Source organism: Protopterus annectens, chromosome 1.part0 (assembly GCF_019279795.1).
Source record: "Protopterus annectens isolate FY-2018-M chromosome 1.part0, PAN1.0, whole genome shotgun sequence".
NCBI classification, from domain to species: Eukaryota; Metazoa; Chordata; order Ceratodontiformes; family Protopteridae; genus Protopterus; species Protopterus annectens.
This window is the reverse complement of record NC_056725.1, coordinates 1,985,636,695-1,985,653,642: the sequence shown is the minus strand read 5'-3', so window position 1 is coordinate 1,985,653,642 and position 16,948 is coordinate 1,985,636,695. Positions and strand designations below refer to the sequence as shown.

At 39.7% G+C, this 16,948-nt stretch overlaps 1 protein-coding gene across 2 annotated transcripts in view; it reads right to left on the bottom strand.

Annotated features, from left to right (window-relative positions):
• RNF144A (ring finger protein 144A) overlaps window positions 1–16,404 on the bottom strand; it is a 731,556-nt gene extending 715,152 nt beyond the window's left edge. Inside the window, exon 1 of one of the 2 annotated variants that reach the window (XM_044070579.1) lies at window positions 15,886–16,404. The gene's annotated coding sequence lies outside the window, so the exon portion shown is untranslated. The remainder of the gene's footprint in view (window positions 1–15,885) is intronic. The other variant, XM_044070569.1, reaches the window with a different exon arrangement.
• Between the last annotated feature and the right edge of the window lie 544 nt (window positions 16,405–16,948).

Below are 16,948 nucleotides of genomic sequence, written 5' to 3'. Positions count from 1 at the left end.
AAAGGTGCATAAGGGCTTAACACCTCTCAAATTTAGATCTATAGTAGCAGGTGCTGGGAGCATTACAGAGCCTTTAGGAATATTCATAGATCAAAATTTGAAACATTTAATTTCCACTATCACATATATTTGTAAGGACTCGTGGGAATTTATAGGCAGTATCACACTGAACCTGTTTGATCCTGACCTTTTAATGATTACTATAGACATTATAGAATTATTCCCCAGCATCCCACATATCACAGGTTTGGACTGGTTTAATGAAATTTTGGCTAGTGAATCTGATCTAAATGGAAGTTTGATTAACATTATAGTCCAATTTATGGAGACTGTTTTATTAAACAACTTCATTTATTTCAATGGGGAGATTTTCAAACAGAAGAAAGGGGTGGCTATGGGCGCTTCATGTGCTTCGTCTTACGACAACATTGTCCTTTATAGATGGGAGAAGGTTTTCATTCACACTACGGAATGGAAGGAACACATTTTATTTTACAAACATTACCTCGATGATATATGTATTTTGTGGAACGGTAGTAAGGACAGGTTCATGGACTTCTTTAGATACTTGAACTCGACTACTACAATTTTGGCTTTCACACATGAAATTAGTGATTTTTCTTTACTCAATGTAAAGACATGACAGCAGGTGGTTTTCAAACCTGCATTTACAGAAAGAAGACGCACTCTAACACCTTTTTACACTATGATAATGGGCATCCCCACTACACTAAGAGAGGCATAGCAAAGGGGCAATTTATAAGAGCCTCGAGGATGTCCAGTACAATGGAATTGTTCCTGCAAGAGATAAACACCCTGGAGGACATGTTTCTGCAAAGAGGATATCCTCACACACTGATAAAAACACTAGCATCAGAGGTAACAGAGAAAAGAGAATCTGTGTACCCCCCTCTTCTAGGAAAAGGATTGCCTGTAACACAACCTAATAATGAACAACGTAATTCATCATTAAAAAACAATTTTGTCTACACCTACAATGGGGATTCAGATTTGGTAGAAAACACCATTAACACTTTTTGGCCCATTTTAGCTTCACACAATGATATCCATCAGTTTTTGCCAGACAAAGTGAGCTATACTAGGAAAAGAGACATCAATCTAAAAGGGCTATTCGAATCTAGAAAAGGGAATAAAAATCCCAGAACTACAGGGCAAATTCTAAAGAAATTAGGCACACACAAATGTGGTGCCTGTAACCAGTGCCGCTACATGATGGAAAAGGAAAGCTATTACCTAGTTGCTAGAAAGTTTCACTTGAACTCCCATGGTAGATATACATGCACAACTAAAGGAGTGGTATATTTGGGGGTCTGCATGTCTTGTGATAGTTTCTATATAGGGAAGACAGAGAGGATGCTTAAAAGGCAAATTTATGAGCACCTCAATGATATAGAAAGAAAGAGAGACACAAATGCCTTTTATAAACACCTTTCAAGTTGTCCAGACATGCAAATAAAGTTTTTTGTGATAGAGCAGGTTACCCAAGATGCCAGGGGTGGGGATTGGGAATCTCGGCTAGAAAACCGAGAATTAATTTGGCAGATTAAGTTAAATGCCACCCAACCCCCGGGCCTGAATGACAGTATAAGCCTTAGGAGTGTGCTAAAGATGAACAGAGATAAGCTGCTTTAATTACATTTACAGAGGGTATTTTTAGGGTTACACGGATTATTTTTATTTTTACCACTCACATCTACTGTTTAATCTATTTCACATTTATTGGAATTTTTTATTGTTTAGTGTTATTTCTTTTATTGCATTGCACAGATGGAGACAACTATAGGTTTTCAATTCAATTACCCTATGAACACAGTCTGACAATGTTTTGGGTTTTCTACGCCTCCAGTGTGTACATGCTTGTTAATATTTAAAAATTTATGTATAAAATGTTTTAACGTATGTTATGTCAGAGTTGGTTTTAATATATTATTGAATGAACATTTTTTACCACAGTGGATTTTAGAAGAACATGTGAGCATACGTTTAATTCAAGCTTGCATTTTTAACGAACTTAATGCTCAGTAGCATTGTTTAGTTACGCTTTTGTAACAGTACGAGTTTGGTTAATGACTTCAATTAGTAAGTGCTAATTAAAGCACATGACTAACTTTCAAAATATAAAAGGGACAAGAATTACTAATTTAATTTAACTTGAGAAAGCCTGGTACAACCAGGCGAAAGCGCTTGTTCGAAGTGTTCTGTTGTCGTTCTACAATAAAGGATTTATACCAGCTATCGAAGCCTTAGTTGTTGCTGCTTTGGGTTATTTCAGAGTGCTTTTATGCCATCTACTTCGTGACTATTTTTTTATAGCTGAGCCACGCTGGTTTCTGCACTTGGGATTTTGTTGGTTATTAGGTTTCACATATAACTGTGTAGGCCTGAAAACACCCTCAGAAGCCAATGCCTGCTCAGCGGCTCCGGACCCATCTGAGGGAATAGTTTCCGAGAGTCCAATACCTTGAGTTTCCAGCGGCCTTGTTGGCTCCACATGGGAGTCGGAAGCAGCCTGTGGCTCTGAGGTAGCGGGCATCAGGGGCTGCGAAAGCTCCTCACTGAGAACCGGCGACAGACCTAGCAGAAGCCTTGTCTGTTTTGGATCTCGGATGCCTGTCCTTTTCTTTTTCTTTGTGCTTTTTATAAACTCCGGTAGTCGGCTCTTCCAACGGCATTATGTAATTAAACCTTCTGCCAAAGTAATGGAATGCAAAATTGTACCGACGCTTAATAGTGCGTTGGTTAAATCTAGCACAAAACCGACAACTAGCAACATTATGGTCAGGGCCTATGCAAGGAATACAGTAAGAATGAAAATCCTTGAGATATTTGCTTCCCACAAGAAATACAATTATTAACTTTTTCTGACATTGGTCCGGAGCAAGAAAAAGAAGTTTCCCCAAAGGGGTACTTAGCTTTAATGAAGACTTCGGATCTGAAATTAGAATTTGAAAAACTCGGGAGTCGGCCGACCGGCACTTGCAAACTGCTTTTGCTTCTGGCACAGCGCAGCTAGAAAGACTGAAGAAAATGGCGTCGGCTGCAACTTTTATACCCCTGGCGCACTGACGTTAGGGAAGAGGCGACAGCAACCAACGCCAGACCTAGACTTTGGAATTCAGGCAGACTGAGGGTAGCCTGCCAGCAGGATAACCCAATTGCAATGACTGCAACAGTGAAACACGAAGAACATCTTGTATCATATATGTGAGAAAGGCTGCAACAGTAGAGAATGTATAAATCACAAATCATGAAACATGTTCTTAACATCTGTATTCCATCATATTCTGGTAAAGTAGTATGTGTATACTGCTTAGTTGTACGAATGTCAGTACGGAGCATCATAGACGACTGCTAATTCCCATTCCATGTTCTAACACCTCAAGATATGATTACAAGTGCACTAATACTTTGCATCAGCTGAGTAAACCAGCTTGCCAAATGAGTGTTTCAAGGACAGAGTTAAATTACAACAAAGAATAGGTTTTACAGCTTCTGTATGTTTTAATGGTATTCTGAAACCAAGGTATTTGCATTTCACAATACTGATGACTTCGTTAAACCAGTCTGTTCATGTACGTCTGCACTCCAGTGGTTTTACTTGCAACTTTGTTACAAAGGTGTGTAACATTTTCACATATAAATCCATCACGGTTATTCAGAAGTGCACTGTCATATTTCGGAAGTGTGTTTTGTATTATCAATGCACATTGTACAAGTATGAGCCAAGACAACTGTCAGACAACAATAAATGGTTACTATTTGCATACAATCATCCCAGTATTAATTGCCATAAATACTTAGACAATCCACTGTTTTACAGTTGTGACTGGCATGGCCACCCCATTCTGTGAAACAGGTAAAGGTCAAACAGTGTACATGGATGTTATCAGAGCTGTATGCATGTGAGTGTAACTACCTGGGGCAAGCATAGTGCTGTTTAAGTTGGTCCGCCCAGACACACGCATTTGTCCAAAACCTGTGATGCACAGTAGCCGATGTTCAAAGCAGTGAAGTTTTGAAACTTACCAATGTGAGTTTTTCACATCTTCAAAGTCGGACTTCTCCTGTGGTGCATGTGATTCATACTGTGTTTTATAATATTATATAACTAGGTAGAAGGTGGTTTGAATTTGCCAGGTGCTGAACATGTGGGTGTGGTTCTAGTAGCCATACGTAATGCTTCAAAGCACATGTGCCATGTCTCATAACTATCTTAGGATGAAACGCTCTGTACTTTATTGCACTTTTTAACACGAACATCTTTGCTACAACACACTGATGAGGTCATCTTTCAAAAGAGCACCCTCTCCCCTTAGAGTCAGATATATCCTGCGACTCCGATACAAGCTTGTGATTCATACTGTGTTCTCTAGGATTATGTAATGAGATAAGTAGGAGGTTCAAATTTCATAGTTGAACTTAGGGTGTGTAACTTTGTCAATTGCATACATCTTCCTTAACAGATGTGCTGTAACTTCTCTGCAATACAATGAAAAGTTCATCCTTTAAGTCCACTCTCTCACTATAAAAGTCAGAATTCTCCTCCGACACTTGTGGTTACTACTGTGTTCTGTAGGCTCTGCAACCGGAGAGGTAGAGGGTTTGAATTCAAAACTGCCTAAATAGTATGTGTACTGTCATGTACAATTGGCTATGTAACACCATCTCTCAGGTAAACTTCCACTTAGGAGATTTTCACTGGCAGGGGGCTACCCTTTAAATTTCTAGCATGCCCAAGCAAAAAAAAAAAGTTTTGGAAACACAATGGTTACACCATGCTTTCAAAGATGACCTACTTCACAGCTGTAGTACTGCTTATCCTGTGATGCGGTTGATAGTGTGCTATCTAGACTGCGTAAAGGTAGGTGGTTTTAATCTCGCAAGAACAGACTATTCTGTGGGCATATTAGTCTGTTGTGCAGTGTAGGGAAGGCTTTTAACGCATACAGGATGGGTAGTTGTGTAATAGGTTACTGTGCTCTTCAAGCAGCTTCTTTCCTTTTTAGCAAAAGCACCACCCAATAAAACAATGTCCTCATCCATTGAAATGTGCACTGCCACAACTGCAAAGCAACATTGTGTGCCACGTGATTCACAGTGTTCTGTATCGTGTGATCTTGGGTAGTCAGTTCAAATCCAGCCATTACCCCTTAGACTCCGCTGTATCAGTATGACTGAATGTGTACACAGTTGATGTCGTTACTCCCCTATCTGTGTATGTGTAGTGGGGATTCCCCTTATAAACAAGAACTGCTCATTTTTCAGAGAAATTGTCTGATGATGCCATTTGACTTTCCTAAGAAAAATTACTAAAGCTTCTCTTGTGATGTCAGGAAGAGAGAATGTTTTGCATGCTGTTTCCTTAGTAAGGCATGAGTATAAATCCGTGCATTGTGCATGACTGCTATTCCACAGTCACACTGACAGGCATCATGCTGTGCGACAGACGAGCGTCTTTTAAAAGAAATTGCAGGCACACATCCATTGCAGCAACAACATGATGTCACGCCTTCAAACACTCAAATATCTTACAAATGTACCATGGTTTTCATTCTTCACAATATCATGTAGCTTCTGTTGTCACATTGTCAAGAGTTCAAAATTCTTGACTTTAAGCAGTGTGTGTCCTTGTGGATATCATTCATGCAAAATGCTCTATATTTGTTATAATGTCTGCATTTATGGTTGGAGAGGACACTCCATTCCTTTTATCCCATACAAAATTGTTTGCAACACAATCCCACGATGTAATAATGACTTCGCACAGGTACAGTAGTCTCAGTTGTGAGAAGACTTCCACTGTGGCATATGTGATACACAGCTCACTATTATCCATTTTTCGGTTGGACAAATAAATCTAAACATTTTGTAATTTTATGGCAGTAAACACTTGTTCTGTGAATGCCATGGGGGAGTGCTCTTGTGACACATGCACAGAGTACAGACTTGTATACTGCATCTACACAGAGGGTGGTTCAATTCTGAGATAGTGTGTGCACAAAATAACTGACTTCCTTGGCCAAGAAACATTGATACTGGATGGCACACAGTTGTATTAACATAGGTGCCTCAGTCAACATTCTGTCAAACTAATACTGTACAAATCACCAAAGTTCCTTTCTTACTTCATACATTAATTTCAGTTGTGACAAGCCATCCCCCTGTGGCAGACACAGACAATACAAAGCTTTGTAAAGTATGAAAGTATGTAGTATGACAGGCAGGGATTTGAATCTGGTAACGTGTCAGATGACCCTGATAAATAGGAGTGGTTTATGCAAAGAAAGCAGTTATGGCACAGTCAGAGGACTACAATTTTTAAGATCTCAAATTCCGAAGAAGGGGATCCAAACTCATTAAAAGGGTGCTCCTCATGACAAATAGTATGCCTATTTCTGCAGCGTCTGTACACAGCTTTCCGATATCTGTCCTGGCAAGTCTGGGTCTGGCAAGATGCAATTGTTCAGTATGTCACTGACTGTGGTAAGGCACTACCCATTTTCCTAATAATGCTCGCTATTGCATGTCCTCACCCAGACATTCATGTACGACTACTATTCTTTTCTTCATACTTCAGAGCATTACAGAACAGGCATAACATTTCTTACTGTATGACATGATGCAAGACCATCATAAAGTCTGACTGGGCATGTGTTACGAAATGTGTGTGTGTTTGGGTTGTTTACATGCTGTTATGGCAGTGTTCGCTGTCATTTCATATAAGCATGCCCAGTATATTTGCTCAGCAGATGCACTCTATTTACAAGTAGAGACCTTAAGCTAATGAAATGTCATCAGCTCTGCGTTATTTGTCACTGTGTATCAGTGTTGTTATATTACTGTTTAGGATTTGCAAGATGTACAACACAAGCTTGTCTATTATATGTTTAAAGATAATATGCCACCCCTCTGTTATGGTTGCAAATGACAACAAATGGGAAAAACATATTCCTTTCTGATGTGCATGACAACAGCTGCAGGGTTAATTTCTTTTTTTGTTTATACATGATGAAATTGAGAATACAGCAGTACTGTCAGTTAGCAGGCACATATACCCTGTAATTACATGTTGTATTCAGTAACTACAGTTTATGCGAATAGCCCCTAATAGATCTGTCTTTGCGGTTATCTCAACTCAGCATGTTAGCAACACTTTACACATTACATTTACTCTCCTTTGTTACACTGTTATTTTCTGCGTCCCACACGCGCATCCTTTGGTGTCTGTTTATGTAAATAGGCCAAGAAGGGTGAACAGGATTAAATTGTTGCATCAATATGGAAGTGTTTCTGTTAAACTGTTTACTTGTGATACAAGCATATTTGGCTGCATTATCTGAACACATTTCCTTAGTCTACCCTCCTTTCATGTTACTTCTGCACTAATCCCATTGTATTCTGTATACATGCTCGTAAACAAGTGCCAAGACCCTAGAAGAAAGCACAATAAAGCTTACGGACTGGACGAGCCAGTTATTTTTTTTTTACCCTTACGGCAGTTTTTGGTGATTTACCTGTATACATGCTCCCCATATAAAGTTCCACGCATCTTGTACAAGTTGTCCGCACGTGCTCACATAATAAAATTTGCCTGCAGAAAACCTGTTTTGTTTACACTGTGTACTCTAGCTTCCCTGCACCTTTTCATGACTGCCTACCACAGAAACATTCTTAGAAGCATGTAAGCGAGATGAGCAGTATGCATATTCAAGTAGTGCTGCTGCTCATCGCTCAAAGCCTACAAGATTGTTAATGAACCCCATATATTCTGTTAAATCTCAGGAAACAGCACTACATTACAAGTTAAAAATAGTAATGCATGAAACATAATATAAAGAAAAGGTCCAGAGGCCATAACTATCTTGGATGAAAGACTGAATAAGACACATAATAGCAAGTTACCACCCTCCCCTACTCCATACCCAAGAGAACTAGTGCACAGCCACTCTGTGCTCTGCCACAATGTTGCAGTAAATTACGTTCATGCAGTATGCAAGTGGAGGCTGATAAGCAAACCCCAACCTACAGCTAAAGGTTTATCTACAGCTCTCATAGCTTAAGACCACCATGCCACATGCTAAAGTACCTCATCCCCACCTGCAAGGTGTACAGACAGCATGCACGGGGAAACAGGGAGACACACAAGTAACAGTCTTGTATTTTGTGTACAGGATTAAGGCTACTTCCCTTCACTAAATCATCCTCTGTATACTAGGACTTCTTAAGGCTTCAGTACGCTACACTGAAACTCTGAGAAATTCACTCCCAATTCTGCCAATGAAAAGGGGCGCTTGTGCCCATTGGATTTGCCCATTTAATAGATGGCTCCTGACCTGCTGCTAAACCTATACATTTGCAGTCACTACTGTGAACCTTTGCAAAACATAACACTACTCATATAGGACACAAGCCACCAGCTGTATATCTGTGATCATAAACTGTGCAGTGCAAAAAACCACTCAGGACCGCTGGAATGCCTCTTGGCAACAATCAGCTGTATAAGGTACAAACACTGGTTAATCACACTGTTACCCTTTGGAGGATGCCCACTGCACATTTAATCTTCCAGTCAATAATACTAGCTGGTACTTATTTCCCATTTTTTTCTATTGTTTCCAGCCCTTCCTCTGTGGCTGTGCAGACCCCTCTTTAGTAGACACACGAAGGCTACCTTGTAAGTCTGGAACAGAGAATACGTATATTTTTTTTTTAATTCATTTGTTTCACTGAAATGCACATAACTGCTTGGGTCTCAAGGACTCGGACTGTTAAAATAGTTTAATTTCACCAAGCATAATTGCAATTCCATTGTACTCAAGTATAGGTTAACTTTCAAAAGCTTCTTGCTTTTTCTTTACTCTGGAAATGCTCAGCAAATGCTCATGGTTCTTTTACTTTAGTTAACTACTTCAGGTTTTCTTTGTATATTTGTCTACCTGGCGGACCAGTAGCTTGTTTTTTTTTTTTTTTTTTTGCTTTTGTTGCACACTGAAAAACATTAACACAAGTATGAAGCCTCAAAACAGCAATTGGCTGTGATTAAGATAAGCATAACCTGCTATGTAAAGGCAGCCTGTTTTTTGTCAAGACTTTTGCAACTTTTAGTAGAACTCCACATAAATTTTAGACAAGTGCCCATCCTCCTCCTCTTCACTTAAAACAACTTCAAATGCTTTTTGCATTAAATACAGCAGAGCTACTCTCAATCTGCAGTCTATGAATGAAACCTCACTCAGATAGGAGATAAAGTCTGTCATGAAAATTTTTGTTTTTGAAGTTTAAATGTCTAAACTACAGTCTCCTACTCCATTAGCAAACAATTTACACAAATCCCACTCCATTAACACTCCCAATCATTAGAAGACCCCAAAATAATCATACAAGGACCAACTGCAGTTTCTCTGCACTGAACTTTCCCAACCTTGACCACTCTTTTCCTGAGGCAGTCAGAAAAATTGCAGCAGACCTGAAGGTTTTCAGCAGGCTTCTTTCTCCTTCCTGACCTGTGAGCTCTGTAGGGACTACCTACTCCTTTAACATGTGCTTTTTACTTTCCCAATGCTAATTACTTCTGTGTGCAAATGGTCAGTCCAAATGAAGCAGCAAGTCCAGGAGAGTTAGCTCACCATTCTTTATCCACTCGCGCCAAGATTACTCATTCCAAAGGTCCATCATCCTACTCTCTGAAGCATTGGAGCAATTTTCCTAGATCTAAATGTAACATTTGACTGCACTGCCCATGAAATACTCAGAATAGCATACATTTTCTAATGAAGTCTGTATGGTTCAGAAACTACAGCATTCATAACAATAAGCACAAAGCAACTCCAACACAACTAACATCAGCATTCCGCCAAGGCTCTGCTCTTGGTCTATTACAATTACTCTATTTATGAACTGCCTCCCATGGTAACACACAGATGACATTAATAAAGTCTTTTCCATTTACACAAGCAATAAAACACTCTACTGCAAAATAAATTCAAGGACTTTTTTTGCAATTGAATCCTAGTTAATAAATTTACATTAAATGTGTTTGTTGCCAGTTAAAGGTTATGGTCAAACCAACTACTTAACATAAGGGATCCAGAAAGTCACTCACAGTCACCACAAAACAGAAATGTATTTGGAGTAACATCTCATCTCCCCACATGTAGAAGACGGGAGGATCACATTACAGTATTCACCTAACAAAGCAATTCACAAAGCACCACATTTGCTGACAAGTCCAAGCAGACCAACTTACTTCCAAGACTCAACCATTCCCTTCATTAATAACATATAATCCTCTCAAAACTTAAAAATATTTATTTTATTTATTTATTGACATTTGTTAACCGGATTAGTCCAACTGGGATTTTGTCCCCTTTTCAGTAGAGACCCGAGGAGAAAAGCTCCAGACAGTACAATAAAACATTTCAGTAGTAGACAAGCACAGCAAACAGAATAGAAATAAAACTAGCATTACATTAATAAACAATAGAAAAACAACACTAACAGTTAAATGACAGCAAAAAAAGATACTATGTAACTGTACTAGTGAGGCAGAGTATGACAAGGATCAACTGAGAAAAAATTGTCAATCTCAGCCCACATAATGAACACTGATAGATTTTGAGCTAGGAAAGATGTGCAGCAGGTAAAGGTGATAAAGGATAATGAAGGAAACATACTCACAAGCGAGGAGTGTGTTGAGCAGATGGAGAGAGAGTACTATGAGGGGTTGATGAATGAAGAGAATGAGAGGGAGAGAAGGTTGGATGATGTGCAGATAGTGAATCATGAAGTGCAATGGATTAGCAAGGAGGAAGTAAGGATAGCTATGAAGAGGATGAAGAATGGAAAGGCTGTTAGTCCAGATGACATGCCTGTGGAATCATGGAGGTGTTTAGGTGAAATGGCAGTGGAGCTTCTAACCAGATTGTTTAATGAAATCTTGGAAAAAGTGTGAGGATGCCTGAGGAATGGAGAAAAAGTGTTTTGGTACCGATTTAAGAATAAGGGTGATATGCACAGCTGTAGTAACTACAGAGGGATTAACCTGTTCAGTCACAGCATGACACTATGGGAAAGAATAGTGGAAGCTAGGTTAAGAAGGGATGTGACGATTAGTGGTATCATGCCGGGAAAGAACACTACAGATGCGATGCTTGCTTTGAGAGTGTTGATGGAGAAATACAGAGAAGGTCAGAAGGAGTTGCATTGTGTTTTTGTAGACTTAGAGAAAGCATATGACAGGGTGCCTAGAGATGAGTTGTGGTATTGTACGAGGAAGTCAGGAGGGTCAGAGAAGTATGTAAGAGTGGTACAGGATATGTACGAGGGTAGTGCGACAGCAGTGAGGTCTGTGGTGGGAGTGACTGATGCATTTAAGGTGGAGGCGGGATTACATCAAGGATCAGCTCTGAGCCCTTTCTTATTTGCAATGGTGATGGACAGGTTGACAGACGAGATCAGACAGGAGTCCCCGTGGACTATGATGTTTGCAGATGACATTGTCATCTGTAGTGAGAGTAGGGAACAGGTGGAGGAGACGCTGGAGAGATGAAGATGAAAGTCAGCAGGACTAAGATAGAATATGTGTGTGTGAATGAGAGAGGGATAGAGGAACGGTGAGGATGCAAGGAGTAGAGGTGGCGAAGGTGGATGCGTTTAAATACTTGGATCAATAGTTCAGAGTAATGGTGAGTGTGGAAGAGAGTACAGGCAGAAAGGCAGAACGGAAGAGTGTGATGAGGGTGGACAGGATTAGGAATAAGTATATTAGAGGGTCAGCCCAGGTTGGAATGTTTGGAGACAAAGCCAGAGAGGCAAGATTATATTGGTTTGGACATGTGCTGAGGAGGGATGCGGAGTATATTGGGAAAAAGATGCCAAGGATGAAGCTACTAGGTAACAGGAAAAGAGGAAGGCCTACAATAAGGCTTATGGATGTAGTGAGAGAGGACATGCAGGTGGTTGGTGTAACAGAGCAAGATACAGAAGACAGGAAGAAATGGAAACAGATGATTCGCTGTGGCGACCCCCAACGGGAACAGCCGAAAGAAGATGATGAGTTCCTGTTTCAGTAGGAGACGCACCTTGAACAAATCCATCCATGCCGCTGCTGTAATACACCATGATAAAGATGTCACAGAGGTTTAAAGCTGTTGGCTCTAACTCCTGTTATACAAGGTCTGATTCTCTCAGCCCTCATTTGCCTTCTCTGTGACCTTGAACTTAGGCAGTTAGCATAGAGGATTAAAATTCTGACATGTTAATAAGCTGTTTCCCATGACAAGGGTGCAAAACTTAAAAATCTATGGGATTGGCATAATGGTCAATATTTTTACCTTACAGACATAAGGCACAGGGTTTGATTCTCATCTGGAGATGTACCAATAAAGCTACTTCAAAAAGTATTTAATCCCAAGATGGCTCCTAAATAGCTTGAAACATAACTTGTCAGAACCACCTGAATCATATTTCAACTACAGCATTAAAACAGACTTTATACCATAAGAATGGGGACTACAACAGTTGCCACCATATCAACAGACCCATTAGTCTGACTAATCTAATAAAAAAAGATATGGAACAAATTAACACAGAAATCAAAAAAGACATAATAGGCAACCTTCAGACACTGGACCCAACACAATCTGTCTTTGTCAAAGGAATGTCATGCCTACTAAACCTGGTGGACATCTTTGAGGAGGTCACCAAAGCAATGGATTGGGGAGAAAACAGTGCATACTCCCTACCTGGATACAGGTAAAGCATTTAAAACAATACCTTACTCTGGTATAGTTGAAAATTCACAGAACTGGGCACAAATACCTACATAGCATGCTGGATTGCCAGCTGCCTCACAGACCAGACAGGACCCAAGAGGAAAGAACTGGTGATACCACCTCCACTAAGAGACCGGTCACCAGCAGGGTATGTCAGGGCTCCATGCCAGGACTGCTCCTATTTGTCATCTACTTCAGGGAGGTAAAGACTAATGTCAAGGGCCTTTGGCTAACCAAGTTTGCAGATGACTGCAAACTAGAAGCTATCTTAGACCGACCACTTGACACAAACATCTTACAAGAGGGTATAAAAGAAATACATTTTAGTGTATTTTGGGAAATGGTTGCATATGCTAATTACTCCATCGACACACCCCTAAGAATTGACCCAGTAGCCAGGGATCTGGGAACACGTGTAGGCAGTAATCTGGCCTTTGACCAACATGTGGTCAAGGTAGTAAGAAAAAACATTCTGTATCGCCCAACTTGTAAGTAAGGGCATGGCATCCAGGTCCAAGGAAGTCAGTGCCATTTTATTTGGCCCTTATCAGAACCATCATGGAGTATAATTCTCCCTTTAGCATGTACCTGACCAGACTTATGCAAGTTGGAATGTCAAAGTTTCCTTACCAGGAGACTCCAGAGTATAAACGCACTGTCCTACAAGGATCATCTTAAAGCTGTATCTCTCTATTCTGTCTCCTACAAGGTACGGAAAGGTGATCTATGTATGGCATACAAGGCATCCTTAGATCCAGCTATAAATGGACCTTTTGCACATCTACAATAGCATAAGAAATACTAGATCCAAGCATATAAGATTTGCTTGCTACTTGAACAGGGTATGTCAGTGAGACAGGTGTCTCAGAGGATCCCCATGCTCAGGAACAGGTTTCCTATCCAGGAGAAGCAGAGTCCATTCATAAGCCTAATCATAATCTAGACCAATGGGTGGGAAATTCAGCCCGAGTCTGGCCCCCATGTCTCTGATGGACACAGCCAGACAGTAAAGCCCTAACATACCCACCCCATATAACCTCTACAAATTTCCTAACATGCTCCCACCTAATAAACCCTCATGACACACAGGGACACAAGTGAATTGGGTTGTGCCTTATAAAGTCATTAGCTTAGTACATACCTATAAAGACAGACATTCCCCCCAGGTAACTCCTGAAAAGGTACTGTGTGCAATGGGTCTCCTTGGTTAGCAAATTATTATGATTAAGCTAACTACAAATCTTTTACCCATCAACTACATAACCTCTAGTTTCAAAAAGAAAATCCAGTCCGGTAACAGCTGTATACATACAAATTGTAAAACTGTACTTTGTCTGTATACTATAACCTGCACTTTTCACCTGTTATAACCTACATCCTATTATTGGCTATAGAGCAATACACTTTTCCATAAAATTTAATCCATAAAGTTCCACTCTCGTATACTATTCCATAGTTAATTTCCTCTACTGTTTGTATGTCCTTATACCTTTTAACATTTTTTTCAGCAAACAATACCATCATGTTTTACACATTGTATTACTGAGTGTAAATCTCTCTCATATACATATTTATATACTTCACACAAACCTGATCTACTTTTGTTCAATTCTAAATGTTTTTCCCAGGCTGGGCTAGCAAATAATGGGTCTAAAATCAGCACATTACCCATGTAAACAAATGCACTGTAATTTTGTTTGGTGAGGCACATTGCCTGGTGGCTGTCTTTTTTCCTCCTTTTCTGACTGTATTATGCCTTTTGTATTGCCACCTAATTAATCTATATCCATTGTACTCACTATTGTATGTAGAATACTTTATTTCTGCCTTTATGTCCCTAGTTATTCCCAGAAAGGGTCCTTGGAAAAGTATATTTACCCAGGTAACAAATAAATAAAAATGATCTACCATATTTTGTTACTCTTAATACACATACTTTCATCCCTCATAAAAAAAAAAAAAAACATCAATACCTAAATAGCCAATTCTTTTTTGTAGTACACATCGGGACTGGTCTACCTATCTAAAATACAGTACTAGAATTACATATGGTGCCTTTAACTGCCTCATTATTCATCTCAAATGTGGTCCACTCAAACGTCTGACTAAAAACTGCATTAGAGGCTTACATCTGTTGTTTTAAACAGTTTGCTAATAGTTAGCTCTTCCATGTCACCCATAGGTTTCCCAATCCCGGACTTCCTGCTTGTTTAATATGTCTTCATATCATGTCTGGGTCTACATTCTTAAAACCCGCCTATAATAAAAATGTAACAATATAATCATTTCCAAGTAAACTGCAACAACTGAACCAGACAACTTCCCCAAGGACAGTCCTCCTGTCTCATCCTTTTTTAAACGGCAAAGATGACACGGTAACCATGAATGCAAAACAACCAAGGGTTATAAACGTAATACATTAGATAAGGCAGGTTCAAAGCATGCTGCATGAAGTGCACAGTGATGAAAGAATACCAGTTCTAACTACGATTTAAATGGCCTATGGAGGCCTCCCCCTCCCCATCCCAAACACCATATACGCACGAAAGGCCTAGATTATACCTTCTGCAGGACAGCACACACAAAAAAAGTTCAGATTACAGTTTTGGAGAGAAAATAGAACAGCTACACAATTGCACGTCAGCGTATAAGTTACACATTAAAACAGCATACCAACTAATGAATAACTGAAATACGGTAAAGCAACACATAACACACTACAGATCCTTTTTAAAATCTTGCTCATATAAAATCTGTTACAAGTATCCTAGTATAATACCACCGTTTTTTCAGCTCCACCACACAATAACCTACATGCACTACACTATTTCGAACTGAATCATTCAGGGGTAAATAAACAAATCTCAGCCTCTGAAGAAAAACGAAGTGCAATGCAGCCTCAGCAAGGATCCGTTACACCTGTAACAGATAGACAATAAGATTGTAGTTGAAGTAATACCGGGGTATATAAAAGGGTAAACGATACGCCTGATTTCTTCAAAAGTACTAGCTTAGAAACCTACTCGAAAGCTGTCACTGCCTGCGACCAGAAGGACCAACAAAAAGTAACCAGTCCTGCTTAATTACTAACCTGAAAAGGTGTCTGTCCTAGTGTCACTACTTCTCTGCTCCTCCTCCCAAGCGACAGCATCCACTCTGGGTCCCTCTTCCCTTTGCGTCGTACACTGGATGAAAAGACTCCAGTAAAAGATAAATATTCACCACCCACTTTGTACAGCAGTAAATGGCTGCATAGAGTGCTCGGAGTCCCAACAACATTCCCTTGTTTTACACGCCATTCTTTTGTGCTTTTACTTACTACCGAAAACAGACTTGTTATGTTAGTTCGATTCCTAGCTTCCTGTCTTTCAAAAAGACGTTGCTGAAATGATGATGCAGAAGTTCATTTACTATAGCGCTGGGCTGGGAACTGCCCATAAAAGTTGTCCCCCTCCCTCCACGATTACTACCTTCCCTCTTGACGATTGCTTTCTCCCTCCTCCATGTTCCTTTATTTAAAAAAAATAGCTCAAATGTTTATTGTCGCAACCCAAACCGCCATAAAAATAATACATACATCAACTTTATTCTAAGCTAGTAATCGAGATATGTGACCAGTCAGATTCTATGGGTTTGGTTCTGCTTTAAGAGGGAGGCCCTCCTCAAACTCTTGTAATGCTGGCAGTGGTCCTTGTTATTCTCTTCTAAATAATAGGGCTTTGTGTGCATGGGTGTAACCAAGAATGCACTATGTAAGTCACCTTGTACTATATAGTCTGTTCACATAGAAGTAGCTGTGAACTAGGGGTGTAGTAAGCAAATTCCATTTTGTATTCACACGTTCTTAGTGCTAACCCACTTAAAATGGACACATCTCAAAAATGCTGCCCCCCCCAGCACTTAATAAATGTAAATAACATTTTCAGCTGTTCCCCCGAAAACTATTAAAAATATTGTTTTTAGATTAGCAATACTGCATATGTTATTAAATACATTGCTTCAGACAGTTGTAGGCATAATATGACCGCAGAAAATAAGCAATCTTGATATGATGCTCAGAAAAAAAATGTAATCACTAGAATAAAAAGAGTATGTCTGGCTACACCCTTGCTGGTAACTTTCATTTAATAGCAGCATGTATTTGCTTTTACCTG